The sequence below is a fragment of the Glycine soja genome, chromosome 5 (genome assembly GCF_004193775.1).
Source record: "Glycine soja cultivar W05 chromosome 5, ASM419377v2, whole genome shotgun sequence".
NCBI lineage: Eukaryota > Viridiplantae > Streptophyta > Magnoliopsida > Fabales > Fabaceae > Glycine > Glycine soja.
Window position 1 is genome coordinate 26,777,336 of NC_041006.1, and position 12,151 is coordinate 26,789,486.

At 29.1% G+C, this 12,151-nt stretch overlaps 1 pseudogene; it reads left to right on the plus strand.

Annotated features, from left to right (window-relative positions):
- The first annotated feature begins 1,840 nt into the window (after positions 1 to 1,840).
- Positions 1,841 to 9,615, plus strand: LOC114411232 (annotated as a pseudogene).
- Positions 9,616 to 12,151: the final 2,536 nt, after the last annotated feature.

Below are 12,151 nucleotides of genomic sequence, written 5' to 3' on the forward strand. Positions count from 1 at the left end.
TTAAGTGCAGATAGAAGCAATGAACACATAAAAACAACTTTAAATAGATAGTAAAGGATTTTACATCAAAGTTCAGCAGAAATTCCCAACAAGAGATTTAGCCTTCCATTGCAAGTTAGCACCTTTCAGCCCAAGAGCAGGTTTTTGAAGGATAATTAAGATTACAAAGTGGTGGGGATGTCTCCTCCACCTCTAAAAACCTAATAATCACTTTTAAACTCAGAATCTCTCAAAGGCTGAGGCTTTTCGTCCAAGCTCTTCTCTCTTGCTCTGTTTTTCGGCTCTGTTACGTCTCTCCAAAAAAACTCTATGATTTTTCGCCAACTTCAGTCTTTTAAGGGCTTTTTGATCCTGAAGGCTCGCTTAGCGCCATTTTCTCGCTAAGCGTGAGTTAGTGAATTTTTGCTTAGCGAGTTGGGCGCGCTGAGCGCAAGAAGAGACAAATGACTCGTTGAGCAAGCTGATGGTGCGCTAGGCGCATGCATGAATGGCAGATTCTCTTCCAGATTCTCCCAACTCGCTAAGCGGGGTGAGTGCCTCGCTTAGCGGATATTACTCGCTAAGCGCATATGCCTCGCTTAGTGAGACACCGGCTGCTTCAACCTTCTTCTTCTTCGTCCTTTAGCCCGAAACTGAAGTTGAACCACATTAATTCACAATATTGGGAATATCTACTGAGTGAAATTAAACTAAACATAAAAAATATGTACAAAACTACAAAAAGAACCATAAATTGGAGAAAAGATGTAAATTTCATGAAACTTTTCAATACAAAAGTTAGTCGTAAATAACGACTAACACCCATGGACATCAGGATGTACTGACTATTGCCATTGGGCGACCAGAACACCCTGGTCATGTGCCTACTGCTGGAGTCGGTGTTACGATCAAGCAATACTTTGGACTAACTCCAAGGACCTCCCGCGCGTCTTCCTCCATGGCTCCCGAAGACCTGGAGCAGCTAAAGCAAAAAATCAAGGACCAGTTGGAGGAGTTGATCACAGAAAAGTGACTCGACAACTAATGTTATCCTTCAACTAGATGCAGTCTCAGTTTCAATCGCAGATGCAATCACAGGGACTTATACTGCCTCCTGAGCCTGAGGTTGGTTTTTCAGCTGCTCGTGTTAGCACAAAGGAGAGTTGTGTTGATCCCTCAGAAAATGATCCAGACACGGATGACTCAGACAAATGCGGGTTGTATGTCGAAGAAAATCATCCCCGCCTGGTTGCCCTAGGAAAACTTTAAGAGGGGTCCACAACCGTTCACAACATTTCTTTGTTCCATGATCAAGTCAAGGTTGGTGTTGAGGAGGTTAGAGATGCAGATGCTCCCATTCCTGAACCCACTGAAGAGGTTAAGTTAGTGGGGCAAGCATTTAACACCTTCCTTGCTTGGCTGACACATCTTGTCAAGCGTTTATCAGAACAGATATTTCACTATCATTAAATGTTTTTTTCCAATTAAAGTGTTCATTGTAATTAAATTATGTTAATTAACTATGTTGGATAAACAGAGAGTTGTGGGACTGGCGAAACCTGCAGATAGGCCAGATCATGATGTCGATGATCCCCTATATCTGATGACATTGACCATCCCACAGCATTTTCTAAAGTCGTTGTAGGTTATGTAGGATATTATCGTGTTTGGGGTGTTTAACGACAACTTTCCCTTGTACATAAAGCATGAAGATCTGTCTGAAATAGCACATGGTGGTCAATATCTCAACATCTCTATTATACAGTTTGGATTCTGTAAGTCAGTTTACATTATTTTTTATTACCTAACTTATTGTTTTTTATTCATACATAGTTTACTTTATGTTAACAACAATAGGCATATGACGGAAACAAGTATGCGAGTGGGGAATGTCGATGTGTATGGATTCCTCGAGCCACAGTCCATACAGAGATCTGGGCAATCACAATTTGAATCAAAAAGTTATATTAAGAATTGGATGCAGAAATCAAAGAGGGATGTGTACCTAGCAGCCTACTTGAATGGGTAAGTTAAACTGAACAAATGAATTTAAATAATATATAATACTATAATAACTTATATTGGTCTACACTACAGTGCACATTGGCAAATGGTTGTCATTTTGCCTAAGGAAAATGTTGTCATCTGGTTCTGTTAATTGCATAATAGGCCATACAACTACCTCAAAGGAATAATTAATAGGTGAGTGTTATTTTTCAATACATTTGCATTAGCATTAGTCGGGAACATCAATATTTTAGTTGTACAATAAACTTCCATGTTTGTATTCAATAGTGCTTTAAAAGGACTTAACGATACTCCACAAAGTAAATCTAAGGTTGTTGTTAGGTGGATTGTTGTTAAAGTAAGTCATTTAAACAATGCTTATAGTTATATTTTAGTACTGTGTAGACTATTTTGTACTTAACATTGAATATCTAAATTTCATAATGTATTGAGTGTAATAGACAAAAAGGAAGCACTGAGTGTGGGTATTACGTCATGCACTGGATGTCAACTATAATCTTAGGAAGTTTCAAGAATAATTGGAAAATGGTAATTGTTTAATTCAAACAAATTTCATTTTGTTATGATTGGTATAATATTATTAACTTATGTTTTATCATATCATGCAGTATTTCAATGATGCTAGACCATTGGAACCAAAGAGATTGAAGGCGCTTCGCATCCAGTGGGCAAAGTATTATTTGAAAATTAAAAATGAAACCTAGGATGTTAGGGCAATTTTTTAATTGTAGTTTAATTACTTTGCATTTTTTACAATTCATGTCTCCTTAACATTAAATATTCTTTTAGTAATTAACAAATTTTTTACGAAATTTCTGGTACAAACTATTTCAAAACAAAATGAAAATTATATGTTGTGTGGTATGCTTTTAAAATTTACAGGTTAATTTTGAGGTTATGAAAAAAATAGACATCATATTAAAAAAAATCCTAAAAAACAGCATTGGTTTTTTAAAAAACCGATGTTAAGTTTCATTAACAACATCGATTTTGGTAAAAATCGATATTGTTGGTAATAAAACAACATCGATTCTTACCAAAAATCAATGTCTGTTATCAGAAACAACATTGGTTTTTATAAAAACCGATGTTGTTTTATTACCAGCAACATCGATTTTTACCAAAACCGATGTTAATATAGACATACAAAATCGATTTTTAAAAACCGATGTTGTCTTCTTATATTAACATTGGTTTTGGTTAAAACTGATGTTGATATGAAGATATATAACTTTTTTTTATAATTCTTATTATATTAACCGATGTTGTAATTTTATATTAACATCAGTTTTGAAAAATCGATGTTAATGATAATACTTACAACGTCAATATTTTTAACATCGGTTAATAACCGATGTTGAAAGTCTATAATAACCAATGTGAAAATCTTATTTTTTAGTAGTGTCTGTTTTCAACTAGGATTGGATTAAATTTTAATTTATTTTTTGAATCTACTCTGCCCTTAATGTGGGCAAGAATGAAGTAGTCAAACTCACTTCTGAGCTTTTGTTATTAAATCAATAGATTGATAAACTCTTGAGAATAATTCAACAAAAGCATCAAATACATTTATAATATAAAATCATCAAAACTATAAAATAAGTTTATCTATATTTTCTCATCTTATTTAATAATAATATATTTAAAAATGAGAATAAGATTAAATAACTATTATCCTAGTATTTAATATGATGAATTATTTAAAATATAATTTAAAATATGAAAATTATTCATTATTTATTTATATATATTAAATTTAAGATTTGGTTAAATAATTAAATATGACGTTTCACATTTATAGTATTTTTGTCTATGTATTGTACATGATAAGTGTTTGTTTTTTATGATTAAAATTTATAATAATAAATACTTTTGATTTTGAATATATAAATTATATTATAATTAAAAATTATAAATAAATATATTTGAATATATATAGTTAAATTATATTTTATATTTATAATGAGTAATTTCAATTATGATATAAGTTAATTTTATCTATTGACAAATTTTAAGAAAACAATCCTTTTTTTATCATAAGAAAACAATCCTTTTACATAAATAAAAAAAAAAGAACCTTTGAAGTTTGATTTAGAGATAATGATAAAAAAAGGCTATAACTTAAAATAAATAAACAGTTAAAATATCAAATATATTTATAAAGATAACAAGAAAGTGCTTCAAAATTGTTGAAATTTGAGAGATAATTTTTTTTTAGTTCGTAGTTGCTAAAGTAGTGTATGAACTATGAAGTACATCACCATAAGAGGAAAAAATGAAAAGGCTTAAAATATTTAATTAAAATAATAAAGAAAATGAAAAATATTTTGTTAATTGTATAATTTTCAATGTAAAACTACTTTTTCTATTTTAAAAGTTTCACTAACTGAGTTAATTGAAAAAAAATATATGAATATGAATTATTATAAATTTTTTAATTATTTGATTTCGATAAATTTTATCCGAAGTTATTATGAGAGAGACTATTAACTACAACAACAAATGCAATCAAACGAGTCAAACCTTTTTATATGCATGTGTCTACTATTTCTATATATAAAAATTAAATATGCTAAATACATTGGATCCAATAAATTACAAATGACAAAACTGGATCGGTCATTCAATAGAGACTGCTTCTAGAAACCCCCAACAAGTAGATGAGTAATAATACGGGATGTCACTACACACTAACCCTCAAAAAACAATTTGGGCTGCTAGCCCTCTACTTTCTCCCAAATAAAATTAATCAAATTTCAGTTTCAGAAATTAATTAATGAATGAGAAACTAAGATATAATAAAGAAGGGATTTGGTTAATCAATAATAAATAAACTATATTCTTAAAATTTGAGTTAAAATCTAACTCAACTCTACAAATCTAATGTGTAACATGAGAATTATTTTCACTTATATATTCTATTTTAGTTAATGGTGACCTTAAATGTGAACGACCTTCAGAATCTCATTAGGATCCCATTTTTAGATGGGTACCAAATTTTCTATTATGTTTATATAAATATTAAAATAAATCTTTTATATATGTCATAATATAACAATTTAATGTGGGCTTGAATAATTGTTTTTTTTCAATTACAAAATGTAAAAGGAAATAAATTAGGAACACAAAATAAAAAAATAAAAAATGAAATTTCTATTAAAAAAATGATAATTTTTATGATCTTGATGGTAAAATTTTATTTAAAAAATTAAAAGTTATTAGGACGGTTTAACAATTGAATAAAAATTAAGCTTTGTAATATTGAATTCTTTGAAGATAGTTAATTGTTTTCCTTTTTTTTTTAACAGGTTTAATTGTTTTCTCAATGCATGTATAACTTATAAAATAATAAGTTTATAGAAATTGAAAAATGTTAAAATCCTATTTTATTTGAAGAATTAAAAGTCATTAGAACGGTTTTAACAATTGAATAAAAATAAAACTTTGTGATATTGAGTTCTTTGATTATATTTAATTTCTTTCTTTTTTTAACAGATTTAATTGTTTTTCTAATGCATGTACAACTTATAAAGTAATAAGTTTATAGAAATTGAAAAATGTTAAAATCTTATTAGTCATCTATAATGTTACAAGTTAGACTAAATAGTTTTACTTTGATGTTTATCATAAATTATTTTTAAAAGAAATCTTCATTATCAATAGATTATAATTGAGTTTGCAACAAAAATGCAAGGAAAATAATATATAAATGATTATTAGGGTATAAATTATTTGGTATGCCTAGGACACCAAAAATCTTAGATTGACTTTGATCTTAGCACTATCTCTAACAGGTGTAAGATTTGAGTTTTTTCAATATATCCCCTCATGTTTATGCATAATACTTTTAGGCTTAGCACCTAAGTAATATAGTAGGTGACCTTTTTCATAGATCTAGGAAATACTTTGATGCTCAACCTTGCAAATTCTAATATGGTATAAGAGTTTATGCTAAATTCATTAATTATGGGTCATCTATCATATTATTCACACATCAAATCCAAAAGTGTTGACATGGAAAATGTATTGAGAAAAATTTAAGTCTCACATCAAATAGAGATAAAATTTATAAATAAGAGTATTTAATCTCACCTTACAAATTCGCTTATAGGGTTAAAGTTAAATGCAAACTTACATTCTAATATATGCGTGTAAAAGTATGAAAACAAAACTATATTCACCTTTAATTAATGAATAAAATATATTAAGATAATTTTATTTTTACAAAAAATTAAAAAAACATATTTTAAATTAATATCCATGAATTAAATTAAGGATGTGTCACAAAAAATGATCCTATATATCACACAATCTTGTATGATACCATTTAGGTTAAATTACTCAATTAGTCTCTATAATTTCACGATTCATACATTTTTGTTCCTATAGTTTGAAAGTAATTTTTTTAATCACTATAGTTTACATTTTAATTCTCTTCTAGTTCATATAGTTTAAAATTGGTCTTTTTAGTCCTTATAATTTGTATTTTAATTGTCTTTTAGTTCCTATAGTTTGAAAGTGATATTTTTAGTCCCTATAATTTATAATTTAATTACCTTTTAGTCCTTTCTACAAAAAAAATATAAATAATTAGTTACAAATTAGTTATAAATTATCAACTATTTTTTATTACAAATTATCTTACGATAAATTAGTTATGAATTACTAGTTAATATTTTTGTAGTTAATTATAATTAATAATATTACTCATATTTTGATGTTAAGGACTAAAAGAAAATTAAAATATAAAGTATAAGGACTAAAAAGATCACTTTCAAAAAGTGAATTAAAATATATATTATAAGAATTAAAAAAAAAATCAGTTTCGAACTACAATTACTAAAAGAGAATTAAAATATAAATTATAGAGACTAAAAAAACTACTTTAACACTATAAAAACTAAAAGGTACAAATGATGAAATTATAAAGACCAAATGAGTAGTAATTAAACCTACAAATTATATATCATAATTATAATAATAACAAATCAAGGGTTTATGTACTATCAGAAAAAATGAGATATAAAGTTGTCCCATGATAAATGGAGAATGGAAAGAGAAGAGATTATGGGTTTAATTTCTTCACTAACAAAAACTAATAATGCTAACAATTAATATTTATCAATAAAAAAATGTCATTTAAAAATAAAAACAAATCAAGGGTTTATTTTTTTTATTAACTTTATCATCTTATGAGTTTTTAATTTTTAATGTAAAATAATCGTGTAATTCCTCTTATGATTTTAAACAAAAATTTTGTAAGTTTTTCATAAGCTTTTTGCTTTATAACAAAAAGATACAAAGTTTTTCTATTAAAAAAAAAAGCTTACTCAAAAAGCTTGTATGAAAATTTACGAACTTTTAAAATTAGTAGTATGATTTTATATATATTACGGTAATATCAAAGTAAACCCCCGAACAACTTCATTTTTTCATATAGTTGACAATATGTTCAAATTAATTCATCATCTTTTCTAAATAAACTGTAAATCTCGTTCTCGTAAACGAGACTTCGGTTACGTGTGAAGAAATAACAACATACTCAGGGACTTTCCAAAACATTTGGTATAACATTACTACCTGCATCTCAAAATAAGTATCCGAATTGAAAAAAAAATCATCTCAAAATAAGTATTATATTTAACTTAATATACTTGTATCTAATTTGTGTTTTTTTTATAAAATTTTGTTCTTCATAAAAAATATATCCCCAAGAATTTTATTTTGTATATAATATATTTTTTATATTTTTATATTGATAAATTTATATGTTGTTAATTGAAGAAATTTGAACATTAATCAAATAATTTAATTTAAAATATCAAAATCTTCTTTAATTGAATAAATAAATAAATAAATTTGATTTGAACTAAAAACTTATTCCAAATAGATAAATGTTATTATTGAAACTTCAAATGTTCTTAATATTTAAACATATTTTTATAAATTAATATTTAAAAATGGTTCACAAATTTAATATTTATTTTTTTATCTTTCATTCTTATAATTTTTTATTCTATGATGCAAAACATGAGTTTATCATTGCTCTGAAAAACTGATATAGCATACATATATTACCTAAAAAGATATATTGTTAATTAAAAAATACTAAAAAGAAATGAAATAAATTGATTGATTATTTTTCATAGTACGTTATTAAATAATATTATAATAGTTATTAAAAAATGTTAAAAGAAGAATGAAATAATTGATTAAGAATAAAACTTCTAAAAATAGAGGAAAATTTTGAAAATAAAATTGTTTGAATTTAATAGAATAATAATCAAATATAACTCGTTCTTTTTTTAATAATTAAGAAATATTGAGTGATATAACAGAAAAAATAGAATATATTTTACATTAAATTTCCATAAAAAATAAGTTGGAAATAGAATTAATAAAGTAGAGGAAAAATTAATAGAATAATTTAACTATATATAATGCATGATGGTGCTATTAGAATCTTGACTGAAGTTCATCACGTTCTAAAGCTTAAGAAAAATCTTGTATTGGTGGATGTTATGGATTCAAAAGGTTTTTCTTGTTGAGTTGAAGGTGGAGTTATGTAGATGAGAGGAAAAGAGGAGTGTCTGGTAATGCAGGTAACCAAACAATAAAACGTGTACTTCCTTTAGAGGTCCATTGTGACAGACTTTGTCTTTGCTATTTCGCAATCTGAAAGTCATGCATCCAATGGCTCATCTAATAATTCTTTATGGCATCTGCGTTTAGGTCACATAAGTAAAAAGTTTTGGATATTTTGAGCAAGAGAGGCTTACTTGGAAATCATAAGATGGAACATTTTCAGTTTTGTAAGCACTGCGTCTATGGGAAATAATATCGGATGAAGTTTCCAAAGGTTGTGCACATAACAAAGGTCATGTTGGATTATGTCCATTCTGACTGTTGGGGGCCTTTGAGAGTTTTATCTCTGGGAGGGGCAAGGTATTTCATCTCCATCATTGAGGATTACTTCAGAATGACGTGTGTATTAATGATGAATCAGAAATCTGAAGCTTTCAATTTTTTCAACCATTAGATGATTTATGAAAAAAAAAACAAAAAGGAAAGACAGTAAAGTGTCTTAGGATTGACAATGGCTTCAAATTATGTTCTACTGAATTCAATGAATTCTATAGAGATGAAGACATAACAAGACAACATATTGTATGCTATACTCCACAAAGTAACTGAAAGAATGAATTGGACCTTATTAGAAAGGGCCAACTGCATTCTATTAATTCACGATTGAATAAGAGTTTCTAGGCTGAGGCAATTAGCACAACATGCTATCTCGTGAATCGCTCATTGTCCACTGCCATAGACTTTAAGACCCCCATTGAGGTATGGTCTAACAAACTAATTGAATACTCAATGTTGAAGGTGTTTAGATGTCCGACATACTATCACGTAAGTGAAGGTAAGCTACAACCTAGAGCCAAGAAGGGATTCTTTATGGGCTATGGAAATGGAGTCAAAGGATTTCAAGTCTGGTCTCCATCTGAAAGAAAGGTCATTCGGAATGGAGATGTCGCCTTTGACGAACTCTCTATGTTGCATTCTAAATTTGATGAAGATTTAGGCAAGGTTGAGTATGTCACTAGGTAGGTGGAGTTTGAGAGATCCACAATCAGAAACATTAGTGATCAAAAGCAGTTTGAAGCACCTGATAAGATTGATCAGGATATTCAAATGCACCATCAACATCAAAATTCAACACCAGTTAAAGGAACTAACTAGAGGAGTTAAAACCATCTGAAGTAGCCCAAAACCCCAACACCTAGAAAGTCACAAAGGCAAATCAAAGCTCTTGAAAGATATTGTTGGATCAAGTGGCCTCAGAATAATTAAGAAGGGGGGGTTGAATTAATTATTAATGAATCTTTACTAATTAAAAATCTATCATTCTTAATGTTACTATATTTAATTAGGCTTTTACTACCAAGTTAAGAAAGTAAAGAATAGTAATTGAAACTTAACCAAAAGTAAAAGCGATAATTAAAGTGCACAACGGAAATTAAAGAGTGTAGGGAAGAAGAAGATAAACACAAGAGTTTTATACTGGTTCGATAACAACCCGTGCCTACATCCAGTCCCCAAGCGACCTGCGGTCCTTGAGATTTCTTTTCAACCTTGTAAATTCCTTTACAAGCAAAGATCCACAAGGGATGTACCCTCCCTTGTTCTCTTTGAACAACCAAGTGGATGTACCCTCCACTTGAATTGATCCACAAGAGATGTACCCTCTCTTGTTCTCAGTCACAACAACCTAAGTAGATGTACCCTCTACTTGTACCACAAAGGATGTACCCTCCAATGTGTTAAGACAAAGTTCTCAAGCGGTTAGTCCTTTGAAACTTTGTGAAGGGGAAACAAAAGATATCTTAGGCGGTTAGTCCTTTGAAATCTTTTGTTTAAGGGAAAGGGAAGAATCAAAAGAATTCTCAGACTGTGTCGTTTTGAATTCTTTGAAAAGGGAGAAGGGAGACACAAAAGAATTCAGGCGGTTAGTCCTTTGTTCTTTTGGAAAAGGGAGAAGAGAAACACAAAAAGAATTCAGGCGGTTAGTCCTTGACGAATTCTTTTTGGCAAAAGGAGAAAAGAGACACAAAAGAATTCAGGCGGTTAGTCCTTCGTTCTTTTGGAAAAGGGAGAAGAGAGACACAAAAAGAATTTAGACGATTAGTCCTTGTTGAATTCTTTTTGGCAAAGGGAGAAGAGAATGAAAAAAATGAATAACACAAGTTTTTTATCAAAGAACTTTTCTTGAAAGAGAAAGTTTTGAACAAAAACTTTTAGAAAGATGAAGAGAAAAAGAATCAGAAAAATTTTGTAAAAAGAAATGAAAGAAGATGTTGAAAGATAGATTGAAAGATATAATGATTGAAAGAGATGATGGATCATTTTAATTCATGTCATGATCACATATTTATAATCTTTTGATGACTCAAGTCAAAGTTTGTGGCTCTTGGCAATTTCTTTTAAAACTAGTCACTTAGAAAAGTTGTGACTTTTGAAAGAATCTTGAGAAACAAGTCACTTGAAGAATTGTGACTTTTGGAAATGAATTTTTCGAAAACAGTCACTGGTAATCGATTATCATTAAGGTGTAATCGATTACACATCAACAGATGTGGCTCTTCATTTTGAATTTTGAAAATCTTAACATTCTAAAAACACTGATAATCGATTACATGATTATGGTAATCGATTACAGCTAAAACAATGCTGGCTACTGGTAATCAATTACTACCTTATAGTAATCGATTACCAGAGAGTAAAACTCTTTGGTAAAAGATTTTGTGAAAACTTCATGTGCTACTAAATGTTTTGAAAAACTTTTTAGTACTTATCTTGATTGAGTCTTCTCTTGATTCTTGAATCTTGAGTCTTGAATCTTGATCTTGATTATTCTTGATTCTTGAAACTTGAAACTTGGTCTTGAAATTTGAAACTTGATTCTTGAATCTTTGCTTGAAACTTTGTTTAACTCTTGATTCTTTGGCATCATCAAAATAACCTTGGAAAACATTGCTTCCACAGATATGTCTTTGATATAGTATCTTACGTGTTATAGGTAACAGAAGAAATCAATTCATTCGAACCAACCACTTATCAGGAAGCAATTTCTTGTTTTGAAGCTAAGGAGTAAACAATGGCTATGGATAAAGAGATGGAATCCCTTCATAAGAATTAGACTCGAGATTTAGTTGAGCTACCTGAAAGAAGTCGAGTAGTGAGGTGCAAGTGGATCTTCAAGAAGAAATCTAGATCGTCCATTGAAGAAATCATTTGTTATAAAACACATCTGGTAGTTAAGGGCTACAGTCAAAAGGAAGGAGTGGACTACAACGATATATTCTCTTTAGTAGTTTGACACACTTCCGTATGTGTTTTGTTGACCCTAGTGGCAACTCTAGACATGGAGTTAGAGAAACTCAATATCAAAACTACTTTTCTCCATGACAGACTGGAGGAAGGCATTGTGATGCTACAACTTGAAGGTTTTGAAATGGAAGGAAAGGAAAATTTTGTTTGTAGATTGAAGAGGTCTTTTTATGAGTTGAAGCAATCACCAAGGCAATGGTATAAAAGATTCAATGAGTTCATTATCTCTCATGGGTACATCAGAAGTTCCTATGAC